The sequence below is a fragment of the Hippopotamus amphibius genome, chromosome X (genome assembly GCF_030028045.1).
Source record: "Hippopotamus amphibius kiboko isolate mHipAmp2 chromosome X, mHipAmp2.hap2, whole genome shotgun sequence".
In the NCBI taxonomy this organism is placed as follows: domain Eukaryota; kingdom Metazoa; phylum Chordata; class Mammalia; order Artiodactyla; family Hippopotamidae; genus Hippopotamus; species Hippopotamus amphibius.
Window position 1 is genome coordinate 127,176,362 of NC_080203.1, and position 14,107 is coordinate 127,190,468.

The 14,107-nt window shown below is 38.8% G+C and overlaps 1 non-coding gene across 1 annotated transcript; it reads left to right on the forward strand.

Annotated features, from left to right (window-relative positions):
• Positions 1-7,691: 7,691 nt before the first annotated feature.
• Positions 7,692-7,799, forward strand: LOC130842727 (U6 spliceosomal RNA). Its single transcript, XR_009050527.1, has one exon. It is a non-coding gene; the product is annotated as a U6 spliceosomal RNA (small nuclear RNA).
• Positions 7,800-14,107: the final 6,308 nt, after the last annotated feature.

A 14,107-nucleotide genomic window follows, 5' to 3' on the forward strand; every position in this document is an offset into this window, starting at 1 on the left:
AAACAAACCCAAACAAAAAAAGCTTGTTCTTATTAGCAGTTACAGAAGAAATGGATGAGATAATTATAATTCTGATGAAAATAATATAATAAAATTAAAAAAATTATAGCTATGGGCATGCAGTACTTTGGCCAGATCTGGGTCCTCCTACCCTTATGGTTTGATGGGGCAGGGAGGGTCAACCCCGTAGAAACCACGTAGATGTGAGTCCCCACAGGAAAGATGAGTGCTGTGAGCAGAAGAGGGCAAAGGAAAGAATATTGAGTAAAGAAGAGTCATAGCTACCACTGAGTATAAAACACAACATACTATTTAAAAATGACATATTCGAGAATGGACTGGAGGACACGAGGTTGGGGGAGACGGGGGGTGAAGGGGAAGCTGGGACGAAGCAAGAGAGTAGCATAGACATATATATACTACCTACTGTAAAATAGATAGCCAGTGGGAAGTTGCTGTATAACAAAGGTAGATCAACTCGATGATGGATGATGCCTTAGAAGGCCGGGACGGGGAGGGTGGGGGGGAACCAAGGGAGGGAGGGAATATGGGGATATGTGTATAAATACAGCTGATTGTCTTTGGTGTACCTCAAAAACTGGTACAAGAGTGTGAAGCAATTATATTCCAATAAAAAATAATAAAATAAAAAATAAAAACATTTAAAAAATTGAAATATTCAATACTTGATCAAAAATTTCACAACTGATGATGCAACTTCCCTTGAATATTGATTATATAATTTTAAAAACAATATTATAAAATTAAAACAATGCTCCAAATTTTTACTACACGTCTGGTTTCATTACTGCTCTTGACCACCCCCCTACCCCACTCCTAAAAAATTCTATTGATATATTAATAAATGATTTTTGCAACTCAGCAGTAAGAAGGATAATTATTATGTTAATAACAGGTAAAACAATTGCAAAATGCAATGTCTAAGTGGCATTGTTTTCAACCCAAGGTGGGGCTGCCCCTCTAAGGACATGGTCACTGTTCAAAGGGGGCTTGAGATGCCAGGGTGTAAGAAGTCCAAAGAGTTGATGGTTGGTAGAATCTGATGGCAGAGCACCAGGACTGATTAATGGGTATCCTCCTTCATTTATTGACCTGTTATAATCATGTCCTCTCTTCCTGCTCTGAACAGCCTGGTTGTGCCCAAGAACAAGTGGTGGGGGTGGAATCCAAGAAGGTGAAGCGACCCCTCACGGTGTAGCTCTCAGAGAAGTATCTTAGAAAACACTTAAAATATGTTCACATTTTCCAAGATGTCTTAAAATCTCAGGTGAAAGGAACCAACTCTGGTGTGAATTTGAGAGTGGGAAGGATTTTGATTTACTTTAAAGACTTACAGAGTAGCATGAAAGTTGATCTACTATCTGTAGTACTCTCACCAGGGTACTGCATCCCACATGCTCCTAGCACTTAGGAGGAGCTCACTAAATACATACTGAAGGAATGAACTGGCTTCAAGGTGTTGCCCTTCGTCACTTGCTGAATATAAATTTCACTTTAAGGCTGTGTAAAAAAGGCAAAACTCTTCTTTTCCTTTCTGGTTCTGTATTTTCATTACCACCAGCAAGCATTTGATATTCGCTTCTTTTATATATTACTTTTGTGTTATGAGTCTGAAGTCAGGGGTTAAGTGAAAGATTAAGGGAGTTATACACAGACATGATTCTGTCGTTACTAAAACCACAAATAAACACACAACACACACTCACACGGAGGATATTCAAGTTAATGCAAATTCTCAATGTCTAAGATAATGCAGATTGGAATGCAGCCAGCAAAAATGTCATTTTCTGGCTTAATGGAGAGATTAATACATCAAAACCATGAATTATATATGAAGTCTCAGCCAGGGTCACGGTTATTTTTAGCACAGGAGAGTAACATGATGCTGCAGGTATGGCCTGTGCCAGCACCATAACTGGAGGAGCAAGTACCAGACAAAGCAGGCCTGCGATGTTTCAATCAACAAAAGCAGAGACAAAACCTCAGCATCCTCCAGAAGAGACAGTTTTTCACCCGTGCAAAACCAAATGGTGAACATGATGGAAGGAATCACCAGAGTGAGGAGGGGCTTCGCCAGCATATGACAACCGATGCAAATAACTGACACTGTCTTAAGTGCCTCTGCTTGTCAAGTGATAAAGGTAACTCATGACTGGGATTTTAACTTCCCCTACCCTAAAGAAGGCCGCCATCTGAAACAACAATGAAGGGGGATAATTAGCACCAGACACAGCTACATCACATATGCAGACTTAAAAAGGAGTCCACAGACTCCCTGGTTCAAATCCCTGGTCTCTGTTGTCTTGGACATGTAATTCAACCTCTAGAAGCGTTAATTTACTTGTCTGTAAAATGAGAACAGTATGTATATATCATAACGTTTGGGAAGGATTCAATGAAATGACACGTAAAGTATTTAGCATGGTGTCTAGTATATAGTAAGTGTTCAATAGTTAATAATTCTCAGAGATATGTCTGACAGTGACAAAAAGTGCATGTGTGTGCCTCTGCACTAACTTTTAAAATCATTAAGAAATCTAACTATTTATGTATGCGTATATAAAACTTAAGGGATATGGATTAGAAGGTTTTAGCAGATGTGTCACATAATGAAACAAGTCCAGGCCCCACAGATACTGAATAGTTTGAGAGCACCTAGCATGAAAATCACATTAGAAAGTTAGCTATTCAATGAAGAGAGAAGACAACTCTGAAAAGAGTAAGCCTATAATATATTACGTCACCACCTCCCCTCTGGCCTTTGGTGCCATGGGTACTAGACTCAGACAGTAGTCCCACCCACTAATGACCATAATTAAGCCTTAGTGTTAAGAAGGAAATCACAAATAAACCAAGCTCCAAGAGACCTACAAAGGGAAGAGATTAAGAACATTTTCCTACTGGAAGAATAGTTATCAAATATACACCAAAATGTAAACTCTAGTTATCTCTGGGTAGTAGAATATAGATGATTCTTATTTTTCAACATGTCCTTTTTGTAGATAATTTATAAATTTTCTAATATATTTATATTTACTTATGCATTAAGAACCAGAAGATACTTAAGCATAGAGTCTTCTTATTTTATCTAACAGACGGGAGAGGCAGGGGCCTGCCTCTCATAGTCTGACTGTCCCCTGGTTTTGTAAATAAAGTTTTGCTATAACCCAGCCACACTCCTTTGTTTGTGTACTGCCCATGGCCACTGTGGCATCACCATGGCCAAGGTGAATAGAAGCAACAGAGACCTCAAGGCCCACAAAGCCTAACATATTTACTATATGGTCCTTTACAGACAGTGTGCTGAGCCCAAAGTGAGTGTGAAGGAAATTCTCAAGCATGGCCTGCCTATTATGGAATACTTATTACAAGTAGGCCCCTCCTGACCTGTGATGGTTTGGACAAGTCATTAAACTCCTAAGTTGCCTTATTTGTAGAAATAAAAAAATAAACATGAACCTCTATTGAATGCCTCACATATTAACTAATTCAGTTCATATGACAGCCCTGAAACAAAGATTCTGTTATCATTAAATATATCATCCAATTGCATTTGCAAACAGGCCTCTCCCCTACAGATTGATAGGTTAAACATGCTCAGATGCTAAGTAAAACCTTAAGTTGAGAACTAAGAAAAGTAAGTTAATTTCAAGACCCACATTTACACGTTTCAGAAGAGAAGTAAAGACTCAGGACAAGGCAGGAGCCAGCCCCATGGCAGCTCTGCCATGGTCAGTTCAGCTTGACGTGGGGATGGCCTCTGTCAGTCAGACTTCAGAAAAGACCCAGATCAGTTCCCATGTATCCATACAACAGAGTGACATGTAGTCATTAAGAACAACATTCGTGAACACTATGGTAAAGCTACACTGTTCCCTCACACACACAGAGCGACTGGAAAATTAAGGACTACAGTTTCTAAAGTATTTATCTGGGTAGTGGAATAGTGGGGTGATTTTTCCCTTTCTCTCTTCTTTCCCTCTTTTCTTCCTTTCCTTTCTTTCTTTTGGAGATAAATATTGTCCAAGTTTTGTATAATTAATATTTATTACCTTTGAAATCACGGTTAAGACTCCATGCTTCCAATGCAGGGGGTGTGGGTTGGGGAACTAAGATCCCACATGCCATGCAGCATGGCCAAAAATGAAAAAAAAAAAAGATTAAAAAATCCCACACACCGCCAGGTGCTGGATGACCATCTATAGAAACAACCCAGAGGCTGGACAATCATACATGAAAACACATTCCCAGATGCCAATGACCACAGATGGAAATATACATGCAGATGCCACTGAGGCACGCACAAAGAGGCACACACCCTGATGCTGAATGTTCTTCCTGCCCACGACCCTTCCTAAGAAGTGACCATGAAGTTGGCTTTCTATTCTTAAAGATACTCCTCAGAGCTGGGAGATGTGTCCTAAAATAATAAGCCATAAAGTCAGTAGCGTATCTTCAGGGATGGCAGTGTTTCATGAATATGAAGAATGCCCTGCAATCAACAGCACTGGCGACAATTAGATGCAGAAGAGTTGCATGGTAGTACTCAGCTGCTCCTTTTGACCACCTGCTTTATGGCTTCACATATGCCGGGGATACTTACAAAATGCTCTCAATTAATAAAGAAGGAGGGGAGCTTCAAAGTGGAAAAAAAGATAAGGTTAAAGAAAAGAGGAGAAATGAGGGATGAGCAACTATGGAGAACGTGGAAGACAGCAACAAATTAACACAAATATAAAAGTGTTTAGAGCACCACTGAGAGCAAATATTAAAAATAAATTTACACTCTGGCCTTTGAGGTTTATTCACCTGCTTAAACAGTCACCTACTTTCTTAGGTGCTTCAAAAACTCCTGAAAAAAAGTCTTACAGGGTTATTTAAATAGGAGGAAAGAGAAACACCAAAACAGCTGTGATATTCATATTTTTATCACCAATTCTCCTAACTAGCTCTATGACCTGGAGGAAGTTACTCAATCTCTCTGAAACCCCACTCTTTCATATACAAAATGAGAATTATACCTACCTAAACTGTTGTAAGAATTAAATATTTTCTTATATGCACAGACGTACTTACCAGATGTTGAATGAATCCTAGTTTTAGTATTATTATTGTTGTTGAAAACAATATATTTGGTCTACAATGGAATAGGTACTAATATTTTCCAAGATTCTATATGAGATGAGATTTATATATAGTAACTATTTAAGTCTATCAAATCTTTGAGAGTTGTGGTTGACAAACTTTTTCTGTAAAGGGCCAAACAGTAAGTATTTTAGGTTCTGCAGACCTACAGTCTCTGTCGAAACTACTCAACTCTGCCTCTGTAGTACAAAAGCAACCGCAGACGATATGTAAATGAATGGGCGTGGCTGTGTCCCAATAAAGCTTTATTTACAAAAGCAAGCCAGATTTGGCTAGTGGGCACTAGTCAGCCTGCCTCTAAGCTCACTATAGTATTCCCACATTACAAATAGGAAAACCGCTGCTCATAGTGCTCAAGCAACTTGTCCTGGGTCACTCAGCTCCTAAGTGGCAGGCCTGGCATTTGAATCTAGGACCATCTGTGCCAGAGCTCATGTTCTTTCCTCCATGCTTAGTCCTGTTTGGCATGGCACCTTTTGTAGTCATTTAAAAGAAGGATTTATGGTTCAGAGGAGAAATTCCACTCAACCGCACAATTGCTCTGTAACACAAACCATGCCCAAATAACTCGAGTAGAACACATCAAGATTCCAGGCCCCATGCTCATTGTAAAATGCATAGTTTCAAAAGGGTTTGCTGGTATTATTTCAGTGAGAAGCTGGTCTTGCTAAAATCAAATGAAGTAGATAGCCAGTGGGAAGTTGCTGTATAACAAAGGTAATTCAACTCAAGGATGGATGATGACTTAGAGGACTGGGACGGGGAGGGTGGGGGGGAGTCAAGGGAGGGAGGGAATACGGGGATATGTGTATAAAAACAGATGGTTGAACTTGGTGTACCCCCCCAAAAATAATAAATAAATAAATAAAATTTAAAAAATAAAATAAAATCAAGTGAAGAATTATTATATGAATGTCAAAAAATAATTTTAACTTGAATCTGGAAAACACTAGCAAACATTTTCCTGTTTGGGCTTTGATAACCCAGAGATTTGTCCACACATCCAATATATTATCATAGAGAAAGGAACTGAATGACTGATTCTTTACAGAACAAGAAATGGGAATAAGAAAATATCCATCCTTCCAATTACTTATGCTAAACATTATTTTCCTTTAAAGATGGGCCACAGGCATTTACGAAGTGCTTAGAGTCAGTTTTCAATTGGGCTGCAAAGAGAAGGACTGGAGAAAGAGTAGCAGAATCACCTGGAGATTTCTCTCACAAATATATAGCCCAGCCATCACCCCCACCACTCCAAGATTTAGGACCCCATGGGTGGAGTCAGGGGATAACGTGGCACCTGCTCGTAGGAAGCAACATAAGGGGAAACAAACATTTCAAGTGATTATAACTATTCCACCTTCAGGAGCACTGGTTAAAGCAGAGATTCTCCACTGTAGCACTCTTGGCCCTCTGAGCTGGATAAATCTTTGTCGAGGCAGCTGCCTGTGCATCGTAAGCTGTACAGTAGCAGCCCTGGCCTCTACCCACTAGATGTCAGTAACATCCTTCCCCTAGTAGTGACAATAAAAATTGTCTCCCGACATTGCCAGCTGTTCCCTTGGGGGGCAAAGTTGCCCTCATTGAAAAGTACTGGGTTAAAACATAAACCACCTGACGCTGGCTTTATCTTAACATTCAGTCTAAAAAAACAGAAGAGGATAAGTCCACATGAGATCTAGTCAAGGCACTTTTCTTCTACTTTAAGGACCAAGAGCGCACTCTAGTCTCACCTTTTTATTGAAGCATAGCCATTATTTTGTAGCTTTGAACTCATTGCAAACTCATATGCAGTAACTCAAATGCACTAACATGCTGTCTTGACATGGTTTTTATAGCAGCAAATATCATCTGTCATTCAATTGTAACAGGTTTCATATTAGTATTAATGCTCTATGGATCAACATGTTTCTCCCTGATTTTTTCTCATTTTCATTCTGTTTTTAACACATTTTAAGTGATCTTAGAATTTGCAGTAACAATCTTTCAAAATTTATATCACCCCCAGCCTTCCCTAACTGAAATTCATTTACCTGAAATAGATAATAAAAAGGACAGTCCTCAAATAAGTGTCATTCTAGTGTCAATGAAAATAGTACCTAGGTCTAGACAATAACAAATATTGAATAAGATGTAGAGAAATTGGAACTGTCATACATCGCTGGTGAGATGGTAAAATGGTGCAGCTATCTTGGAAAATAGGTTGTTAATTTCTTTAAAGTTTAACATAATTTATCATAAGACACAGCAATTCTACTCTTAGGTAGATACCCAAGAAGAATGAAAACATATGTCCACACAAAGACTCATAGCCCAATAACAGCATTATTCATAATAGCCAAAAAGTGAACACAACCAAAATGTTCATTAACTGGTGAACGGATAAATAAAATGTGGTATTTTTTTCATACAATGGAATACTATTCAGCAATAAAAAGAAGTACTGATACATGCTACAGTGTGGATAAACCTTGAAAACATTATGCTATATGGAAGAAGCCAGACACAAAAGACCGCATACTGTACTCACTTCAGCAGCACATATACTAAAAATTGAAACAATATAAAGAAGACTAGCATGGCCCTTGTGCAAGGATGACATGCAAATTCATGAAGCATTCCATATTTTTTATGACAATGGCAATAACATTGTAATATACAAATGTATCAAAATAACACATTGTACATCTTAAACTTATACAGTTACATGTCAAATTTATTTAATTTAAAAAAGACCACATACTGCATTATTCCATTTTATGAAATGTCCAGAATAGGCAAATCTCTAGAGATAGAAAGTACATTAGCTAGGGCTGAGGGTATATGTGAGAGGGGGGTTTGGGAAGTAACTGCTAGTAAGTATTGAGTTTCTTCTGGGGGTGATGAAAAATGTTCTAAAATTAGAGCATGGTGACGGTTGCCCAATTCTGTAAATAAACTAAAAACCACTGAATTGTACACTTTATTTTTTTAATGGGGTATAGTTGCTTTACAATCTTGTGTTCGTTTCTGCTGTACAACAAAGTGAATCAGTTATATGTATACATATATCCTCTCCCTCTTGGACTTCCCTCCCACCCCCAACCCACCCATCTAGGTCACCACAGAGCACCAAGCTGAGCTCCCTGTGCTATGCAGCAGGTTACCACTAGTTATCAGTTTTACACAAGGCAGTGTGTATATGTCAATTCCAATCTCCCAATTCATCCCACCCCACCCCCTGGGTCCACACGTCCATTCTCTATGTCTGTGTCTCTATTCCTGTCCTGCATGGTTCACCTGTACCATTTTTCTAGATTCCACATATATGCGTTAATACACGATATTTTTTTTCTCTTTCTGACTTACTTCACTCTGTGACAGACTCTAGGTCCATCCATGTCTCTACAAATGACCCAATTTTATTCCTTTTTATGCTTGAGTAACATTCCACTGTATATATGTACCACATCTTCTTTATCCATTCATCTGTCAATGGACATTTAGGTTGCTTCCATGTCCTGGCTATTGTAAATAATGCTGCAATGAACATTGGGGTGCATGTGTCTTTTTGAATTATGGTTTTCTCAGGGCATGTGCCCAGTAATGGGACTGCTGGGTAATATGGTAGTTCTATTTTTAGTTTTTTAAGGAACCTCCATACTGTTCTCCATAGTGACTGTATCAATTTACATTCCCACCAACAGGTCAAGAAGGTTCCCTTTTCTCCACACCCTCTCCAGCATCTATTATTTGTAGATTTTTTGATGGTGGCCATTCTGACCAGTGTGAGGTGATACCTCATTGTAGTTTTGATCTACATTTCTCTAATAATCAGCAATGTTGAACATCCTTTCATGTGCCTGTTGGCCATCTGCATGTCTTCTTTGGAGAAATGTCTATTTAGGTCTTCCACCCACTTTTTGATTGGGTTGTTTGTTCTTTTGATATTGAGCTGCATGAGTCGTTTGTATATTTTGGAGATTAATCCCTTGTCCGTTGCTTCATTTGCAAGTATTTTCTCCCATTCTGAGGGTTGTCTTTTTGTCTCATTTATGGTTTTCTTTGCTGTGCAAAAGCTTTTAAGTTTCATTAGGTCCCATTTGTTTATTTTTGTTTTTATTTCCATTACTCTAGGAGGTGGGTCAAAAAAGATCTTGCTGTGATTTATTTCAGTGAGTGTTCTTCCCGTGTTTTCCTCTAAGAGTTTCATAGTATCCATTCTTACATTTAGGTCTGTAAGCCATTTTGAGTTTATTTTTGTGTATGGTGTTAGGGAGTGTTCTTTTTTTTTTTTTTTTTTTTTTTTGGCACACGGGCTTAGTTGCTCCACGGCATGTGGGATCTTCCTGGAGCTGGGATCGAACCTGTGACCTCTGCATTGGCAGGTGGATTCTTAACCACTGTGCCACCTAGGAAGCCCTAGGGAGTGTTCTAATTTCATTCTTTTACATGTACCTGTCCAGTTTTCCAAGCACCACTTATTGAAGTGACTGTCTGTTCGCCAAGGTATATTCTTGCCTCCTTTGCCATAGATTAGGTGACCATAGGTGCCTGAGTTTATCTATCCTGTTTCATTGACCTATATTTCTGTTTTTGTGCCAGTTCCATACTGTCTTGATTACTATAGCTTTGTAGCATAGTCTGAAGCCAGGGAGCCTGATTCCTCCAGCTCCATTTTTCTTCCTCAAGATTGCTTTGGCTATTCTGGGTCTTTTGTGTTTCCATACAAATTGTAAAATTTTTGTCCTAATTCTGTGAAAAATGCCATTGGTAATTTGATAGGGATTGCACTGAATCTGTAGATTAATTCTCAGAAAGGCACAACCTTCCAAGACTGAACCACAAAGAAATAGAAAATAAAAGCAGACCAATCACAAGTAATGAAATTGAAACTGTAATTTAAAATCTTCCAACAAACAGAAGTCCAGGACCAGATGGCTTTACAAGGCGAATTCTACCAAACATTTAGAGAAGAGCTAACACCCATCCTTCTCAAACTCTTCCAAAAAATCGCAGAGGAAGGAACACTCCCAAGCCCATTCTATGAGGCCACCATCACCCTAATACCAAAACCAGACAAAGATATCACAAAAAAACAAAATTACAGGCCAATATCACTGATGAACATAGACATAAAAATATTCAACAAAATACTAGCAGACAGGATCCAACAACACAGTAGAAGGATCATACACCATGATCAAGTGGGGTTTATCCCAGGGATGCAAGGATTCTTCAATATATGCAAATCAATCAATCTGATACACCATATTAATAAATTAAAGAATAAAAACCACATGATCATCTCAATAGATGCAGAAAAAGCTTTTGACAAAATTCAACACCCGTTCATGAAAAAAACACTCCAGAAAGTTGGCACGGGAGAACCTACCTCAGCATAACAAAGGCCATATATGACAAACCCACAGCAAACATCATTCCCAATGGTGAAAAACTGAAAGCATTTCCTCTAAGATCAGGAACAAGGCAAGGATGTCCACTCTCGCCACTACTATTCAACATAGTTTTGGAAGTCCTAGCCACGTCAATCAGAGAAGAAAAAGAAATAAAAGGAATCCAAATTGGAAAAGAAGAAGTAAAACTGTCACTGTTTGCAGATAACATGATACTATATATAGAAAATCCTAAAGATGCTACCAGAAAACTACTAGAGCTAATCAATAAATCTGGTAAAGTTGCAGGATACAAAATTAATGCACGGAAATCTCCTGCATTCCTATACACTAACAATGAAAGATCAGAAAGAGAAATTAAGGAAACAATCCTATTTACCATTGCAACAAAAAGAATAAAATACCTAGGAAAAAATCTACCTAAACAGGTAAAAGACCTGTACTCAGAAAACTAGAAGACACTGATGAAAGAAATTAAAGATGACACAAACACATAGAAACATATACCATGTTCTTGGATTGGAAGAATCAATATCATGAAAATGACTATACTACCCGAATTGTACACTTTAAATGGGGTCAGTTTTATGGTATGTAATTTATATCTCATTAAAGCTGTTAAAAATATACATTGCATAGGTCCAGATGAAACTTTTCATGAGTGGAAATTGAGGTTCACCTACCAGGCTAGAAACTTGGTTGGTAAGCTTTCACTGTCCTTCTATTCATTCATCAGACCTAACAATGCAGGTCTGAACAACCAGAGATTTGTCCATACCTCTATGATCCCTTCTGTTCCAACATTCTCTGCATTCTCAAAATTAATGAGACTGAGAGAGAGAGAGATGATATCAAGTTTTACAGCTTATGATTCCATTGCTGCTGTGACATATAATGGAATCACAGATCAATTTACTCATTCACATATGTGCATATCAATTAGAAGGCAATCCTTCATTTTAGTAGAGTAGGTGGTAGCTACTCTCTGGATGATTCAGAAGCATTTAAAGTCTTTACACCTCAGAGGCTTCCCTGGTGGCGCAGTGGTTAAGAATCTGCCTGCCAATGCAGGGGACATGGGTTCAAGCCCTGGTCCGGGAAGATCCCACATGCTCCGGAGCAACCAAGCTTGTGTACCACAACTACTGAGTCTGCGCTCTAGAGCTTGTGAGCCACAACTACTGAGCCCATGTGCCACAATTACTGAAGCCGGTGTGCCTAGAGCCCAAGCTCCGCAACAAGAGAAGCCACTGCAATGAGAAGCCCGCACACCAAGGAGAGTAGCCTCCACTCTCTGCAACTAGAGAAAGCCCACGTGCAGCAACGAAGACCCAACACAGCCAATAAATAAATAAATAAATTTATTTAAAAAAATTTTTTAAAAATAAAGTCTTCACACCTCAAAGAGTTTCCCTTTCTGTTCTGTCCCCAACTCCCTTTGCTTCCTCTGGCCTAGGCTTTCATTCTAATGGTTCCCATCAAATGCACATTATACAAAGTGTTTGATTAATGGATTTTGATCAAGATGGAGGGGAGATTCCAGTGGCTTGCCACAGGACCATGTTGTTACCAACATCACTGAAGACACTGACTCTTCATTCAATTTGTTAGTTACTCAAGGATAGGAGGGGCAGAAAAGATATTACATAATAGAGTGAAGATTAAAAAGTATCTCAATAAGCTGGAACAAAGTGCTGAAACAAAAGAAATAAAATTAAAAAAGAATAGATAGACTGTAAAAGTTCAATAAATCCATTTCACATGAACAGAATGAAGGAGACCCAGCTCCATAATCACGGATTTAAAAGAAATTGGTGGGCTGTAAATTGGTGCAGCCACTGTGGAAAACAGTATGGAGGTTCCTCAAAAAACTAAAAATAGAACTACCACACGATTCAGCAATCCCACTGGTGAATACATATCCAAAGAAAATGAAAACATTATTTCAAAAAGATATATGGACCCCAATGTTCAAAGCAGCATTATTTACAATAGCCAAGATATGGAAGCAACCTAGATGTCCATCAACACATGAATGAATAAAGAAGATATGGAGGGACTTCCCTGGCGGTGCAATGGTTAAGAATCTGCCTGCCAATGCAGGGTACACGGGTTTGATCCCTGGTCTAGGAAGATCCCACATGCCGTGGAGCAACTAGGCCAGTGCGCCACAACTACTGAGCCTGTGCTCTAGAGCCTGTGCTCTGCAGCAAGAGAAGCCACCACAATGAGAAGCCTGCACACCACAACGAAGAGTAGCCCCTGCTCTCCACAACTAGAGAAAGCCCAAACGCAGCAAAAGTAGACCCAACACAACAACAAAAAAAAAGAAAAAAGATATGGAGATATATATACACAATGGAATATTACTAAGTCACAAAAATGAATGAAATTTTGCCATATGCAGTGACATAGATGGACTTGGATGGCATTATACTAAGTGAAATAAGTCAGAAAGAGAAAGACAAATACTGTATGACATCACTCATATATGGAATCTAAAAAACAAAACAAACTAGTGAATATAACAAAAAAGAAACAGACTCACAAATATAGAGAACAAACTAGTGGTTACCAGTGGAGAGAGGGAAGAGGGGAGAGGCAGGATAAGGGTAGGGGATTAAGAGATACAAACTACTGGGAATTCCCTGGAGGTCCAGTGATTAGGACTTGGCACTTTCATTGCCGTGGGCTCAGACTCAACCCTTAGTCAGAGTACTAAGATTCTGCAAGCTGTGTGGCACAGCGAAAAAAAAAAAGAGAGAGAGAGAGAAAGATACAAACTACTAAGTATAAAATAAGTTACAAGAATATACTGTACAGCAAAAGGAATATAGCCAATATTTTATAATAACTATAAATGGGGTATAAGCTTTAAAAATTGTGAATCACTATGTTGTACACCTGAAACATATAATATTGTAAATTGACTATACCTCAATAAAGTGGAGGCTGGTGGGTTTTACATGCCAACAATTTCCATGTGAATGGGATACAGGATTTATTTATAAAAAGAATATTATGGTAATGGGCAGCATTAACAGAAGTGTAGAATCCAGTTGACATCTGGAGTATTACATACATTACTGAAGGTAATATTTTAAGAGGTATATTACAGAGTAGTCATTCAACAACCTTCAACAAATAGTTGAGCCGGCAGTGTCAGACACAGTGCTTCATACAGGGAATATAGGAAAACACAAGAAAACAAGGTCCTTGTCCTTGTGAAGTTTGTAAGCTATCAGGAAGGCAGGCCTTGAGTCAGTCATTATGAGCAGAGTGAATCTTACGGAGGGAGAGGGCAGGGCTCGTGAGAACAGGTAAGGGTGGACATAGCCTACATGTGCTTTCACAGGAAGGTAACCTGGATGGTGAGGGGTCTGGAAACAGTAAGGCATAGTTGAGAGGTGTAGGGATACATAATCTAGACAAGAGAGAATTGATGGGGTATAGCTAAAGTGCAGTTATGTGGATGAAGAATCAACCAGAGGGAAGTATTAGGATCAACAGGGAGAGATTACAAGAAGAAGATTTTCCGTGTG